The following is a 16,490-nucleotide window of genomic DNA, read 5'->3' as shown; positions in this document are numbered from 1 at the left end:
ACAAGACTTTGTCAGTTTGAATGCAGTGTAAGAGATGTTAAAACACAGTTAGCAGAGGATGGTTTCCATCCATCGACCTCTGGGTTATGGGCCCAGCACGCTTCCGCTGCGCCACTCTGCTGTCCGTCGGCCAATGTGGGACTCGAACCCACGATGCCTGGCTTTCAAGGCAAGACAACAAAGACAATCCACAGAGGGCAATAAACAGCATTGAGCAAACACGTCAAAGCAAAGCATTGAAGATATGGTAGCAACAATGTTATATTTGCCCTCTTCAGCTGTGCCAATCTCATTTTATCAAACAAGATGGGTCTTGAACCTATCGTTGATTTCACAGCATTACCTTTAGGTTGATCACTTCTTTAATCTCTTCAGAGTGACAAGAGTTGTTGCTTTATTCGAAGGCTTTGTCAGTTTGAATGCAGTGGAAGAGACGTTAAAACACAGTTAGCAGAGGATGGTTTCGATCCATCGACCTCTGGGTTATGGGCCCAGCACGCTTCCACTGCGCCACTCAGCTGTCCGTCAGCCAATGTGGGACTCGAACCCACGATGCCTGGCTTTCAAGGCAAGACAACAAAGACAATCCACAGAGGGCAATAAACAGCATTGAGCAAACACGTCAAAGCAAAGCATTGAAGATATGGTAGCAACAATGTTATATTTGCCCATCACGCTTCAGCTGTGCCAATCTCTTTTTGTCAAACAAGATGGGTCTTGAACCTATCGTTGATTTCACAGCATTACCTTTAGGTTGATCACTTCTTTAATCTCTTCAGAGTGACAAGAGTTGTTGCTTTAATCGAAGATTTTGTCAGTTTGAATGCAGTGGAAGAGATGTTAAAACACAGTTAGCAGAGGATGGTTTCCATCCATCGACCTCTGGGTTATGGGCCCAGCACGCTTCCGCTGCGCCACTCTGCTGTCCTTCAGCCAATGTGGGAGTCGAACCCACGATGCCTGGCTTTCAAGGCAAGACAACAAACACAATCCACAGAGGGCAATAAACAGCATTGAGCAAACACGTCAAAGCAAAGCATTGAAGATATGGTAGCAACAATGTTATATTTGCCCTCTTCAGCTGTGCCAATCTCCTTTTATCAAACAAGATGGGTCTTGAACCTATCGTTGATTTCACAGCATTACCTTTAGGTTGATCACTTCTTTAATCTCTTCAGAGTTGTTGCTTTAATCGAAGACTTTGTCAGTTTGAATGCAGTGGAAGAGACGTTAAAACACAGCTAGCAGAGGATGGTTTCCATCCATCGACCTCTGGGTTACGGGCTCAGCACACTTCTGCTGCGCCACTCTGCTTTAAATCACCCCAGATGGGACTTGAACCCACAATCCCTGGCTTAGGAGGCCAGTGCCTTATCCATTAGGCCACTGGGGCTCCGTTTGTGGAGTCAGAGAGTCCCTGTTTGCATCACGGACTGTTGTTCCCAACATGTGGATTGACATACAATGAATGATATTCCGCTCTGCTACTCTGCTTTTCATCAACACATAACGGACTCAGAAGTCTTTGTATGCACTGAGAGTATGGGTATCATGAAAACAATACATTGATGTCGCAAAGCAAAAACTATGCTCTAGTGCTCACAAACAAATGCATTGATGTATCGCACAATGCTAAAGTGCTCAGAAGTTGTCGTCGCGAAGCAAAGCAAAAACAATGTTATGGAGCTCAGAAGTATTTGTATGCAGCACTTACTGTTGTTCCCGACATCTGCAGTGTAGGCTGACATAAAATGAATGATTTGTTGAAACTATTGTCAAGCGAGCAGTTGTTGGTTTAATACAAGACTTTGTCAGTTTGAATGCAGTGTAAGAGATGTTAAAACACAGTTAGCAGAGGATGGTTTCCATCCATCGACCTCTGGGTTATGGGCCCAGCACGCTTCCGCTGCGCCACTCTGCTGTCCGTCGGCCAATGTGGGACTCGAACCCACGATGCCTGGCTTTCAAGGCAAGACAACAAAGACAATCCACAGAGGGCAATAAACAGCATTGAGCAAACACATCAAAGCAAAGCATTGAAGATATGGTAGCAACAATGTTATATTTGCCCTCTTCAGCTGTGCCAATCTCATTTTATCAAACAAGATGGGTCTTGAACCTATCGTTGATTTCACAGCATTACCTTTAGGTTGATCACTTCTTTAATCTCTTCAGAGTGACAAGAGTTGTTGCTTTAATCGAAGACTTTGTCAGTTTGAATGCAGTGGAAGAGACGTTAAAACACAGTTAGCAGAGGATGGTTTCCATCCATCGACCTCTGGGTTATGGGCCCAGCACGCTTCCGCTGCGCCACTCTGCTGTCCGTCAGCCAATGTGGGACTCGAACCCACGATGCCTGGCTTTCAAGGCAAGACAACAAAGACAATCCACAGAGGGCAATAAACAGCATTGAGCAAACACGTCAAAGCAAAGCATTGAAGATATGGTAGCAACAATGTTATATTTGCCCATCACGCTTCAGCTGTGCCAATCTCTTTTTGTCAAACAAGATGGGTCTTGAACCTATCGTTGATTTCACAGCATTACCTTTAGGTTGATCACTTCTTTAATCTCTTCAGAGTGACAAGAGTTGTTGCTTTAATCGAAGACTTTGTCAGTTTGAATGCAGTGGAAGAGACGTTAAAACACAGTTAGCAGAGGATGGTTTCCATCCATCGACCTCTGGGTAACAGGCTCAGCACACTTCTGCTGCCCCACTCTGCTTTAAATCACCCCAGATGGGACTTGAACCCACAATCCCTGGCTTAGGAGGCCAGTGCCTTATCCATTAGGCCACTGGGGCTCCGTTTGTGGAGTCAGAGAGTCCCTGTTTGCATCACGGACTGTTGTTCCCAACATGTGGATTGACATACAATGTATGATATTCCGCTCTGCTACTCTGCTTTTCATCAACACATAACGGACTCAGAAGTCTTTGTATGCACTGAGAGTATGGGTAACATGAAAACAATACATTGATGTCGCAAAGCAAAAACTATGCTCTAGTGCTCACAAGCAAATGCATTGATGTATCGCACAATGCTAAAGTGCTCAGAAGTTGTCGTCGCGAAGCAAAGCAAAAACAATGTTATGGAGCTCAGAAGTATTTGTATGCAGCACTGACTGTTGTTCCCGACATCTGCAGTGTAGGCTGACATAAAATGAATGATTTGTTGAAACTATTGTCAAGCGAGCTGTTGTTGGTTTAATACAAGACTTTGTCAGTTTGAATGCAGTGTAAGAGATGTTAAAACACAGTTAGCAGAGGATGGTTTCCATCCATCGACCTCTGGGTTATGGGCCCAGCACGCTTCCGCTGCGCCACTCTGCTGTCCGTCGGCCAATGTGGGACTCGAACCCACGATGCCTGGCTTTCAAGGCAAGACAACAAAGACAATCCACAGAGGGCAATAAACAGCATTGAGCAAACACGTCAAAGCAAAGCATTGAAGATATGGTAGCAACAATGTTATATTTGCCCTCTTCAGCTGTGCCAATCTCATTTTATCAAACAAGATGGGTCTTGAACCTATCGTTGATTTCACAGCATTACCTTTAGGTTGATCACTTCTTTAATCTCTTCAGAGTGACAAGAGTTGTTGCTTTAATCGAAGACTTTGTCAGTTTGAATGCAGTGGAAGAGACGTTAAAACACAGCTAGCAGAGGATGGTTTCCATCCATCGACCTCTGGGTTACGGGCTCAGCACACCTCTGCTGCGCCACTCTGCTTTAAATCACCCCAGATGGGACTTGAACCCACAATCCCTGGCTTAGGAGGCCAGTGCCTTATCCATTAGGCCACTGGGGCTCCGTTTGTGGAGTCAGAGAGTCCCTGTTTGCATCACGGACTGTTGTTCCCAACATGTGGATTGACATACAATGAATGATATTCCGCTCTGCTACTCTGCTTTTCATCAACACATAACGGACTCAGAAGTCTTTGTATGCACTGAGAGTATGGGTAACATGAAAACAATGCATTGATGTCGCAAAGCAAAAACTATGCTCTAGTGCTCACAAGCAAATGCATTGATGTATCGCACAATGCTAAAGTGCTCAGAAGTTGTCGTCGCGAAGCAAAGTAAAAACAATGTTATGGAGCTCAGAAGTATTTGTATTTGCTCAGCACTGACTGTTGTTCCCGACATCTGCAGTGTAGGCTGACATAAAATGAATGATTTGTTGAAACTATTGTCAAGCGAGCAGTTGTTGGTTTAATACAAGACTTTGTCAGTTTGAATGCAGTGTAAGAGATGTTAAAACACAGTTAGCAGAGGATGGTTTCCATCCATCGACCTCTGGGTTATGGGCCCAGCACGCTTCCGCTGCGCCACTCTGCTGTCCGTCGGCCAATGTGGGACTCGAACCCACGATGCCTGGCTTTCAAGGCAAGACAACAAAGACAATCCACAGAGGGCAATAAACAGCATTGAGCAAACACGTCAAAGCAAAGCATTGAAGATATGGTAGCAACAATGTTATATTTGCCCTCTTCAGCTGTGCCAATCTCATTTTATCAAACAAGATGGGTCTTGAACCTATCGTTGATTTCACAGCATTACCTTTAGGTTGATCACTTCTTTAATCTCTTCAGAGTGACAAGAGTTGTTGCTTTAATCGAAGACTTTGTCAGTTTGAATGCAGTGGAAGAGACGTTAAAACACAGCTAGCAGAGGATGGTTTCCATCCATCGACCTCTGGGTTACGGGCTCAGCACACCTCTGCTGCGCCACTCTGCTTTAAATCACCCCAGATGGGACTTGAACCCACAATCCCTGGCTTAGGAGGCCAGTGCCTTATCCATTAGGCCACTGGGGCTCCGTTTGTGGAGTCAGAGAGTCCCTGTTTGCATCACGGACTGTTGTTCCCAACATGTGGATTGACATACAATGAATGATATTCCGCTCTGCTACTCTGCTTTTCATCAACACATAACGGACTCAGAAGTCTTTGTATGCACTGAGAGTATGGGTAACATGAAAACAATGCATTGATGTCGCAAAGCAAAAACTATGCTCTAGTGCTCACAAGCAAATGCATTGATGTATCGCACAATGCTAAAGTGCTCAGAAGTTGTCGTCGCGAAGCAAAGTAAAAACAATGTTATGGAGCTCAGAAGTATTTGTATTTGCTCAGCACTGACTGTTGTTCCCGACATCTGCAGTGTAGGCTGACATAAAATGAATGATTTGTTGAAACTATTGTCAAGCGAGCAGTTGTTGGTTTAATACAAGACTTTGTCAGTTTGAATGCAGTGTAAGAGATGTTAAAACACAGTTAGCAGAGGATGGTTTCCATCCATCGACCTCTGGGTTATGGGCCCAGCACGCTTCCGCTGCGCCACTCTGCTGTCCGTCGGCCAATGTGGGACTCGAACCCACGATGCCTGGCTTTCAAGGCAAGACAACAAAGACAATCCACAGAGGGCAATAAACAGCATTGAGCAAACACGTCAAAGCAAAGCATTGAAGATATGGTAGCAACAATGTTATATTTGCCCTCTTCAGCTGTGCCAATCTCATTTTATCAAACAAGATGGGTCTTGAACCTATCGTTGATTTCACAGCATTACCTTTAGGTTGATCACTTCTTTAATCTCTTCAGAGTGACAAGAGTTGTTGCTTTAATCGAAGACTTTGTCAGTTTGAATGCAGTGGAAGAGACGTTAAAACACAGCTAGCAGAGGATGGTTTCCATCCATCGACCTCTGGGTTACGGGCTCAGCACACTTCTGCTGCGCCACTCTGCTTTAAATCACCCCAGATGGGACTTGAACCCACAATCCCTGGCTTAGGAGGCCAGTGCCTTATCCATTAGGCCACTGGGGCTCCGTTTGTGGAGTCAGAGAGTCCCTGTTTGCATCACGGACTGTTGTTCCCAACATGTGGATTGACATACAATGAATGATATTCCGCTCTGCTACTCTGCTTTTCATCAACACATAACGGACTCAGAAGTCTTTGTATGCACTGAGAGTATGGGTAACATGAAAACAATGCATTGATGTCGCAAAGCAAAAACTATGCTCTAGTGCTCACAAGCAAATGCATTGATGTATCGCACAATGCTAAAGTGCTCAGAAGTTGTCGTCGCGAAGCAAAGTAAAAACAATGTTATGGAGCTCAGAAGTATTTGTATTTGCTCAGCACTGACTGTTGTTCCCGACATCTGCAGTGTAGGCTGACATAAAATGAATGATTTGTTGAAACTATTGTCAAGCGAGCAGTTGTTGGTTTAATACAAGACTTTGTCAGTTTGAATGCAGTGTAAGAGATGTTAAAACACAGTTAGCAGAGGATGGTTTCCATCCATCGACCTCTGGGTTATGGGCCCAGCACGCTTCCGCTGCGCCACTCTGCTGTCCGTCGGCCAATGTGGGACTCGAACCCACGATGCCTGGCTTTCAAGGCAAGACAACAAAGACAATCCACAGAGGGCAATAAACAGCATTGAGCAAACACGTCAAAGCAAAGCATTGAAGATATGGTAGCAACAATGTTATATTTGCCCTCTTCACCTGTGCCAATCTCATTTTATCAAACAAGATGGGTCTTGAACCTATCGTTGATTTCACAGCATTACCTTTAGGTTGATCACTTCTTTAATCTCTTCAGAGTGACAAGAGTTGTTGCTTTAATCGAAGACTTTGTCAGTTTGAATGCAGTGGAAGAGACGTTAAAACACAGTTAGCAGAGGATGGTTTCCATCCATCGACCTCTGGGTTATGGGCCCAGCACGCTTCCGCTGCGCCACTCTGCTGTCCGTCAGCCAATGTGGGACTCGAACCCACGATGCCTGGCTTTCAAGGCAAGACAACAAAGACAATCCACAGAGGGCAATAAACAGCATTGAGCAAACACGTCAACGCAAAGCATTGAAGATATGGTAGCAACAATGTTATATTTGCCCATCACGCTTCAGCTGTGCCAATCTCTTTTTGTCAAACAAGATGGGTCTTGAACCTATCGTTGATTTCACAGCATTACCTTTAGGTTGATCACTTCTTTAATCTCTTCAGAGTGACAAGAGTTGTTGCTTTAATCGAAGACTTTGTCAGTTTGAATGCAGTGGAAGAGACGTTAAAACACAGTTAGCAGAGGATGGTTTCCATCCATCGACCTCTGGGTTACAGGCTCAGCACACTTCTGCTGCCCCACTCTGCTTTAAATCACCCCAGATGGGACTTGAACCCACAATCCCTGGCTTAGGAGGCCAGTGCCTTATCCATTAGGCCACTGGGGCTCCGTTTGTGGAGTCAGAGAGTCCCTGTTTGCATCACGGACTGTTGTTCCCAACATGTGGATTGACATACAATGAATGATATTCCGCTCTGCTACTCTGCTTTTCATCAACACATAACGGACTCAGAAGTCTTTGTATGCACTGAGAGTATGGGTAACATGAAAACAATACATTGATGTCGCAAAGCAAAAACTATGCTCTAGTGCTCACAAGCAAATGCATTGATGTATCGCACAATGCTAAAGTGCTCAGAAGTTGTCGTCGCGAAGCAAAGCAAAAACAATGTTATGGAGCTCAGAAGTATTTGTATGCAGCACTGACTGTTGTTCCCGACATCTGCAGTGTAGGCTGACATAAAATGAATGATTTGTTGAAACTATTGTCAAGCGAGCAGTTGTTGGTTTAATACAAGACTTTGTCAGTTTGAATGCAGTGTAAGAGATGTTAAAACACAGTTAGCAGAGGATGGTTTCCATCCATCGACCTCTGGGTTATGGGCCCAGCACGCTTCCGCTGCGCCACTCTGCTGTCCGTCGGCCAATGTGGGACTCGAACCCACGATGCCTGGCTTTCAAGGCAAGACAACAAAGACAATCCACAGAGGGCAATAAACAGCATTGAGCAAACACGTCAAAGCAAAGCATTGAAGATATGGTAGCAACAATGTTATATTTGCCCTCTTCAGCTGTGCCAATCTCATTTTATCAAACAAGATGGGTCTTGAACCTATCGTTGATTTCACAGCATTACCTTTAGGTTGATCACTTCTTTAATCTCTTCAGAGTGACAAGAGTTGTTGCTTTAATCGAAGACTTTGTCAGTTTGAATGCAGTGGAAGAGACGTTAAAACACAGCTAGCAGAGGATGGTTTCCATCCATCGACCTCTGGGTTACGGGCTCAGCACACTTCTGCTGCGCCACTCTGCTTTAAATCACCCCAGATGGGACTTGAACCCACAATCCCTGGCTTAGGAGGCCAGTGCCTTATCCATTAGGCCACTGGGGCTCCGTTTGTGGAGTCAGAGAGTCCCTGTTTGCATCACGGACTGTTGTTCCCAACATGTGGATTGACATACAATGAATGATATTCCGCTCTGCTACTCTGCTTTTCATCAACACATAACGGACTCAGAAGTCTTTGTATGCACTGAGAGTATGGGTAACATGAAAACAATGCATTGATGTCGCAAAGCAAAAACTATGCTCTAGTGCTCACAAGCAAATGCATTGATGTATCGCACAATGCTAAAGTGCTCAGAAGTTGTCGTCGCGAAGCAAAGTAAAAACAATGTTATGGAGCTCAGAAGTATTTGTATTTGCTCAGCACTGACTGTTGTTCCCGACATCTGCAGTGTAGGCTGACATAAAATGAATGATTTGTTGAAACTATTGTCAAGCGAGCAGTTGTTGGTTTAATACAAGACTTTGTCAGTTTGAATGCAGTGTAAGAGATGTTAAAACACAGTTAGCAGAGGATGGTTTCCATCCATCGACCTCTGGGTTATGGGCCCAGCACGCTTCCGCTGCGCCACTCTGCTGTCCGTCGGCCAATGTGGGACTCGAACCCACGATGCCTGGCTTTCAAGGCAAGACAACAAAGACAATCCACAGAGGGCAATAAACAGCATTGAGCAAACACGTCAAAGCAAAGCATTGAAGATATGGTAGCAACAATGTTATATTTGCCCTCTTCACCTGTGCCAATCTCATTTTATCAAACAAGATGGGTCTTGAACCTATCGTTGATTTCACAGCATTACCTTTAGGTTGATCACTTCTTTAATCTCTTCAGAGTGACAAGAGTTGTTGCTTTAATCGAAGACTTTGTCAGTTTGAATGCAGTGGAAGAGACGTTAAAACACAGTTAGCAGAGGATGGTTTCCATCCATCGACCTCTGGGTTATGGGCCCAGCACGCTTCCGCTGCGCCACTCTGCTGTCCGTCAGCCAATGTGGGACTCGAACCCACGATGCCTGGCTTTCAAGGCAAGACAACAAAGACAATCCACAGAGGGCAATAAACAGCATTGAGCAAACACGTCAAAGCAAAGCATTGAAGATATGGTAGCAACAATGTTATATTTGCCCATCACGCTTCAGCTGTGCCAATCTCTTTTTGTCAAACAAGATGGGTCTTGAACCTATCGTTGATTTCACAGCATTACCTTTAGGTTGATCACTTCTTTAATCTCTTCAGAGTGACAAGAGTTGTTGCTTTAATCGAAGACTTTGTCAGTTTGAATGCAGTGGAAGAGACGTTAAAACACAGTTAGCAGAGGATGGTTTCCATCCATCGACCTCTGGGTTACAGGCTCAGCACACTTCTGCTGCCCCACTCTGCTTTAAATCACCCCAGATGGGACTTGAACCCACAATCCCTGGCTTAGGAGGCCAGTGCCTTATCCATTAGGCCACTGGGGCTCCGTTTGTGGAGTCAGAGAGTCCCTGTTTGCATCACGGACTGTTGTTCCCAACATGTGGATTGACATACAATGAATGATATTCCGCTCTGCTACTCTGCTTTTCATCAACACATAACGGACTCAGAAGTCTTTGTATGCACTGAGAGTATGGGTAACATGAAAACAATACATTGATGTCGCAAAGCAAAAACTATGCTCTAGTGCTCACAAGCAAATGCATTGATGTATCGCACAATGCTAAAGTGCTCAGAAGTTGTCGTCGCGAAGCAAAGCAAAAACAATGTTATGGAGCTCAGAAGTATTTGTATGCAGCACTGACTGTTGTTCCCGACATCTGCAGTGTAGGCTGACATAAAATGAATGATTTGTTGAAACTATTGTCAAGCGAGCAGTTGTTGGTTTAATACAAGACTTTGTCAGTTTGAATGCAGTGTAAGAGATGTTAAAACACAGTTAGCAGAGGATGGTTTCCATCCATCGACCTCTGGGTTATGGGCCCAGCACGCTTCCGCTGCGCCACTCTGCTGTCCGTCGGCCAATGTGGGACTCGAACCCACGATGCCTGGCTTTCAAGGCAAGACAACAAAGACAATCCACAGAGGGCAATAAACAGCATTGAGCAAACACGTCAAAGCAAAGCATTGAAGATATGGTAGCAACAATGTTATATTTGCCCTCTTCAGCTGTGCCAATCTCATTTTATCAAACAAGATGGGTCTTGAACCTATCGTTGATTTCACAGCATTACCTTTAGGTTGATCACTTCTTTAATCTCTTCAGAGTGACAAGAGTTGTTGCTTTAATCGAAGACTTTGTCAGTTTGAATGCAGTGGAAGAGACGTTAAAACACAGCTAGCAGAGGATGGTTTCCATCCATCGACCTCTGGGTTACGGGCTCAGCACACTTCTGCTGCGCCACTCTGCTTTAAATCACCCCAGATGGGACTTGAACCCACAATCCCTGGCTTAGGAGGCCAGTGCCTTATCCATTAGGCCACTGGGGCTCCGTTTGTGGAGTCAGAGAGTCCCTGTTTGCATCACGGACTGTTGTTCCCAACATGTGGATTGACATACAATGAATGATATTCCGCTCTGCTACTCTGCTTTTCATCAACACATAACGGACTCAGAAGTCTTTGTATGCACTGAGAGTATGGGTAACATGAAAACAATGCATTGATGTCGCAAAGCAAAAACTATGCTCTAGTGCTCACAAGCAAATGCATTGATGTATCGCACAATGCTAAAGTGCTCAGAAGTTGTCGTCGCGAAGCAAAGTAAAAACAATGTTATGGAGCTCAGAAGTATTTGTATTTGCTCAGCACTGACTGTTGTTCCCGACATCTGCAGTGTAGGCTGACATAAAATGAATGATTTGTTGAAACTATTGTCAAGCGAGCAGTTGTTGGTTTAATACAAGACTTTGTCAGTTTGAATGCAGTGTAAGAGATGTTAAAACACAGTTAGCAGAGGATGGTTTCCATCCATCGACCTCTGGGTTATGGGCCCAGCACGCTTCCGCTGCGCCACTCTGCTGTCCGTCGGCCAATGTGGGACTCGAACCCACGATGCCTGGCTTTCAAGGCAAGACAACAAAGACAATCCACAGAGGGCAATAAACAGCATTGAGCAAACACGTCAAAGCAAAGCATTGAAGATATGGTAGCAACAATGTTATATTTACCCATCACGCTTCAGCTGTGCCAATCTCTTTTTGTCAAACAAGATCTGTCTGTCTGTGGAGTCCACCAGGTCCTGGAGAAAACCACAGAGAAAATGTCTGGTATGAATATATCATACAGCACCAAACCTCCATTAGAAATATTTACATTCAGAAGAGAATTAGAGCTTGAAACAGTTCATACCTCAGATATTATTCTAAGATGTTCTATCACAAAGATATAAAACATCCCTGTTTTCACTTCATGACTTCTACAGACTTGATCATTTCTAACAAGCAATAAAACATCTGAAGAACTGAATATTAATGGAAAGACACTGAGACACCACAGATACAGTAGATGTAGACCCTAAAACACCAGCAGACTGAGGATCAGCTTCTTTCCCAGGCAGGTCATCCGAACGCAAGCCTCCCCTGCCAAACCATTGGTCATTGGCAGACACATCAAGATGGGTCCCCATGGTCTCCCTTGCTTGCTTTTCACCACGTCGGACAGAGCTATCACCCACAATCCAGACTTTGCATGCTTCTGATTGAAAAGGAAGCAAAGACGTTGTGGTTTAAGTTTCATGTCTTAACCTACATGATTTGATCTCTACTGATCCAGTGTTTTATTTATCATTCAGAAGTTGCTATTGGTATTTATTAGTGCTGGGCAAGTTAACGCGTTATTATCGCGTTAACACATTAATTAATTAACGGCGACAATTATATTATCGCGCGTTAACGCAGTTTTTTATTTATTTATTATTAAGCGACATTTTTAACACAAGAACCAGGCAGCAAGCAGTGAACAGCTGTGTTCGTGTGGCGTCACTTCCTTCTTCCCCCCGGGTCCGGAACCCCTCCTACACTCCATCACCATCATTCACTCTTGTCTCACAAACACACACACACACACGCGAGCGCGATCGTCTCGTTACAGGATCAAACGTGACTGTTACGAAGTGGAGCTTCAAGTGAGGACCAAGACACGTCTTGTTTGAACGGAATACTTTACTGTCTGAACTGCAGTATTACAGTGTTACAGTGAACACAACGCGCTCTTGCACCCGACATGTGGTTTTCTTCGTATCATCAATATTGTTAGCGTACCATTCTACTTCCTGTCTCTTAAAAGTAAAAGCACTTCCGTTTTCATGCTCTTCACAATAAATATAAATCATGCAATCAAACAATTTACAACAGTGACAATATTAAAATACACATTGTCGAGTTTTTAAAGTGTTTTTGTTTGGAATATGTATAATAAGCATATCATTTAGTTATCGCTACTGAGAATTTAACAAACATAAAAAAAAGAAGTAGATAGGTTTGCAGTTTTCAAGGTGTATATTTCAAATTGCATCTATTACACAAATAAAAATAAAGTTATGAACACCGGCTGAATATCTATCATCAGAATCATTATAACTGTATTTTAACTGCTACTGTGTAAAGGGAATACTGCTGTTAAAAAGAACCTTATTTGTTTAAAGTGTTTACAAACCAAATGTTATTGCCCTTTTGTTCATATAGCAGTACTTTTAAAATAAAAGTGCGCAATACACTACTTTTGAATTAATTATTGAACTTTGCGCATTAACAATGCGATTAATCATGATTAAAAATATTTATCGTTGCCCAGCACTAGTATTTATCTTTGAACATAGCCACATAGTCAATTTGTCCGACCCCATCCTTGTTCTTTTAACGGCCAGCTCAATGGCTTAAAGCCTACTTTAGAGCTGAATCATAAATTGCAACAAATAATATTGTCAAATTAAAACAGTAACAATCTGCTTATTCTGAAATAAACTAGCTACTACACTTAAGTTACTAAAACTTTAAAACCTCTTTGAGATGATGTACCAAAGACATTCAAAACATTGTGTAATAACATACCTTTCTCTTGTGTGGATTTCCAGATTACTTGTACTTCTTGTTGTTAAGGATGAACAACATGAACTGTTGACTTGATTTTTCTGAAAAAAAAAATATATATAAGAACTGGTGACTAAGGCTGCCAATTAAAGTTTAAACAATCCCTTACTCGTCCCGCAGTGGGGAAATTTGTTCTCTGCATTTGATCCATCCCTAGCATATAGGGAGCAGTGGGCTGCCCCTGAGATGTGCCCGGGGAGCAGTTAGAGGTTCAGTGTCTTGCTCAGGGACACTTTGGCACAGCACATGTAGTAACCGAGGATCAAAATGCAAACCTTGCGGTTACCGGACGACCCTTTCTACCCCATGTGCCACGGTCACCCATAACTGTAAGTGTACATTTTTAAAAACTTAATTCTTATGTATTGTAACTTACCTCATCTTGTAGAAATGGTTTTCTCAAAAATTTCAACAACTTCAACTTCAAAAAGGCACCTGAGACTCCTGTGTACCTTCTGTGACGAGACCAGAATGTATATACTACAACCCAGTGGCAGGCCGTCAGGGCCTGCAAGGCCTTCTCTGCTGGCCTAAATAGAATCACAAAGCTATATCTATTTTATAATTTTATAATTTTTCTTAAATACACTACATCAGGGGTCACCAACCTTTTTTAAACTGAGAGCTACTTCAAGGGTACCGAGTAGGACGAAGGGCTACTTATTTGATACAAACTTCCTGAATAACAAAATTGCACAGATCACCTTAATAATAATAATAAATGTGAAGAGACTGTTTGATCACATGTCAGTTAATTAGTCCTCACAATAATTATTAATAATGATTTCCACAACAATGATGGTATAGCTACACATACATATTTAAACATGCAACTTTTATTTCTGTTAATCTGTTTCAACATTTGAAAGTCAGAGATATCACATCTCTGATATTTTTGTATCATCACATGATCAAAGCCGGTTACTTTTGCACATCGCGCCTGCTGGTGAATGATCCAGTGGTAATGTAGATATTTTGCGAAGTCTGGGTCACCTTTGCATTGCACAATGAAGCCTGCATGCCGGCCCGTCATCGCGGGAGCCCCGTCTGTAGTCACCGACACCAGCTTTTCCAATGGTACCTTTTTCTCAACGAAGAAACTAGTAACCAGTCTTGTCTATAGCCGAGCGGGGGATCCAACCCTCCGAGGTGCGCGAGCGTCTTCGGGCGCCCGCGTTCAAACCTCTAGTCTGGGCCTTTTCGGTCAGATTGCGTTGCCTCGCCTCTACCCCCGCCACCCCTGAGTTGTTGCCCCGCGGCCTGTTCCGAGGAATTACGGACCTGACGACGGGGTGCGCTCGCGGCGCGCGTCTGGCACCAACGGGATGCGCCCGCCATTCAGAACCTGAAAACCTAGTGCGGTGCAGCAGCCTCGTCCTGGCTGTCCGCCGTGCGCCTCCGGGTACCCAACTCTCTTAACTCTCTGCAAGCGTTTTTGATTAAAAAAGAACAGCAACTACAATTTTAGACGGAGCTCCATAATGACTAGTGCTATTTTTAGAACATGTCTTGCGGGCGACTCACGTGGTCCCTGCGGGCGACAGGGTGCCCGCGGGCACTACATGTATTATAATTTATAAAAATATTTTTCCCATTATCTTATTTTCTCAATGCACAGCTACTGTCTTCCTCAGTTGCTCTGCTTCCAGTGCAGCTTGTTTTAAGTAGAGCTTTTATCCAATCAGATTTCACCTCTGTGTCTCTAGGTAAGAACAGAGACCCAGGCCTGCAGACGGAGGCCTGCATCCATTTGCAGTTTAAGTGAACGATATTGTTGATTGTCATATTCTTCAACCAATCAAATGTTTAGTTTGACATGTTGGGCGTATTCTTTGACGTATCAGAGCGTGCTCGCCGGCCTATAATGACGTCAGCATCAGTGCAGCTCAGTGTCTGCCGCGAGGTGCAGAGTGCGCTGTGATTGGTCAGTGGGCGAGCACGTGACTATCGTGAAACGAAGCTTAACAGCAGAGGCATGTCAGGTAGTGAATCACATCACGTGACGCAGCTCAGCCAATCAAATATGGGCATTCTGACTGAGTGAGATGCACCATGACACAGGGGGCTGAGACGAGGAAAGACACTGCAGAGCAGTACGTACAAAGCTCAAGTTGTGAAAGTAAAATCATAAGACAATCTCTTTGGGCCGCGACTTGTCATTAAGGAATGATGGTGGGTCCCACAGCCAGACCAGCTGAGAACCACTGTCCTCCATGAGCGCAGAAAACATTATATTTTCCTGAATATAAGCTTCTGCATTTTCCAGATGCTCTAGTACTATTCAAACGTATTGCAAGTCTCGTACCGAACGTTACGTACATTTAATACGTACATAGTTACAGCCTTAGAAACTGATAATATCTGTGGTGCCATCATGTGGTTATAAGGTGGTGTTGGGATCTGACCCTGCTCTCCTGGCAGGCTGAGTCGCTCGCATGTGTTTTCAAACAGGAGCATCCATGTTTCCTTCCTTTCAACAAAGGCCTGATCTGGGATCGGCTAGAAACCTCATGCCGGATGACCACACCCCCCCAGCTCCGGCCAAAACCTGATGCTGGTCCCTCATTGGCCAAGAAAGGGCCCCCCACTGGTTGTGCTACCTGGTTTATAAGCCCGAGCACAGCTAGAATCGCTCTCTTCACTCCGGACTCGTCTTGGGGACAAGAAGATCCACCAGGAAGCTTGCCTCACCAAATCCTCTCAGGTCACATGTTACCTTCGCTGGTCGAACCATAGACTGTGTTTATTTTGAGTTTTGGGATCCTGTAGTGTGAGAACGGATAACTTCTATGACCCGTTGCCCCACCCTTTTTGTGTACACACCGCCGGCAGAAGGACTATTAACTCTCTTCCCCCCCCGCTGAAGATTTCCGGGCCAGACGGGCGACCCCCGTCTCTCAGCCGAAGTTCACTAAGCTCCGCAAGCAAGGAGCCAAGTCTGCGCCCAGCTCCGTAGCAGCGCGCCACCGAGAGTCGCCGACTACTCGATGACCGGCCCCGTCGAAACGAAGCCTCTCACAGTAAGAGTATCATGGTATCTGGGCCTAGCTTAGCCTAGCGTAGCCTACCTTAGCTTAGCTTAGTTAGTTAATTATTATTCCTGTATCTTGTTGTGTTAAGTTACTGTCGTGTTTTAGAACGTGTTATTGCGCAAGCATCGCGGACCACGGAGTTCCCGTTATATTGTGTATTTCCTGCTGTAACTGTTTGCATTAGATCGA

The 16,490-nt window shown here is 44.3% G+C and overlaps 9 non-coding genes across 9 annotated transcripts; all 9 read right to left on the bottom strand.

Moving 5' to 3' along the window:
- Positions 1-1,320: 1,320 nt before the first annotated feature.
- trnar-ccu (transfer RNA arginine (anticodon CCU)) lies at positions 1,321-1,393 on the bottom strand. The gene has a single exon. It is a non-coding gene; the product is annotated as a tRNA-Arg (tRNA).
- Positions 1,394-2,730: 1,337 nt separating this feature from the next.
- trnar-ccu (transfer RNA arginine (anticodon CCU)) lies at positions 2,731-2,803 on the bottom strand. Its single transcript has one exon. It is a non-coding gene; the product is annotated as a tRNA-Arg (tRNA).
- A 933-nt stretch (positions 2,804-3,736) lies between these two features.
- Positions 3,737-3,809, bottom strand: trnar-ccu (transfer RNA arginine (anticodon CCU)). Its single transcript has one exon. It is a non-coding gene; the product is annotated as a tRNA-Arg (tRNA).
- A 937-nt stretch (positions 3,810-4,746) lies between these two features.
- On the bottom strand, positions 4,747-4,819 carry trnar-ccu (transfer RNA arginine (anticodon CCU)). Its single transcript has one exon. It is a non-coding gene; the product is annotated as a tRNA-Arg (tRNA).
- Positions 4,820-5,756: 937 nt separating this feature from the next.
- On the bottom strand, positions 5,757-5,829 carry trnar-ccu (transfer RNA arginine (anticodon CCU)). Its single transcript has one exon. It is a non-coding gene; the product is annotated as a tRNA-Arg (tRNA).
- A 1,341-nt stretch (positions 5,830-7,170) lies between these two features.
- Positions 7,171-7,243, bottom strand: trnar-ccu (transfer RNA arginine (anticodon CCU)). Its single transcript has one exon. It is a non-coding gene; the product is annotated as a tRNA-Arg (tRNA).
- A 933-nt stretch (positions 7,244-8,176) lies between these two features.
- trnar-ccu (transfer RNA arginine (anticodon CCU)) lies at positions 8,177-8,249 on the bottom strand. Its single transcript has one exon. It is a non-coding gene; the product is annotated as a tRNA-Arg (tRNA).
- A 1,341-nt stretch (positions 8,250-9,590) lies between these two features.
- On the bottom strand, positions 9,591-9,663 carry trnar-ccu (transfer RNA arginine (anticodon CCU)). Its single transcript has one exon. It is a non-coding gene; the product is annotated as a tRNA-Arg (tRNA).
- A 933-nt stretch (positions 9,664-10,596) lies between these two features.
- trnar-ccu (transfer RNA arginine (anticodon CCU)) lies at positions 10,597-10,669 on the bottom strand. Its single transcript has one exon. It is a non-coding gene; the product is annotated as a tRNA-Arg (tRNA).
- Positions 10,670-16,490: the final 5,821 nt, after the last annotated feature.

Source organism: Anarhichas minor, unplaced genomic scaffold (assembly GCF_050575085.1).
Source record: "Anarhichas minor isolate MPS153535 unplaced genomic scaffold, ASM5057508v1 ptg000058l, whole genome shotgun sequence".
Taxonomy (NCBI): domain Eukaryota; kingdom Metazoa; phylum Chordata; class Actinopteri; order Perciformes; family Anarhichadidae; genus Anarhichas; species Anarhichas minor.
The sequence above is the reverse complement of the archived record's forward strand: the minus strand, read 5'-3'. Positions and strand labels throughout refer to the sequence as shown.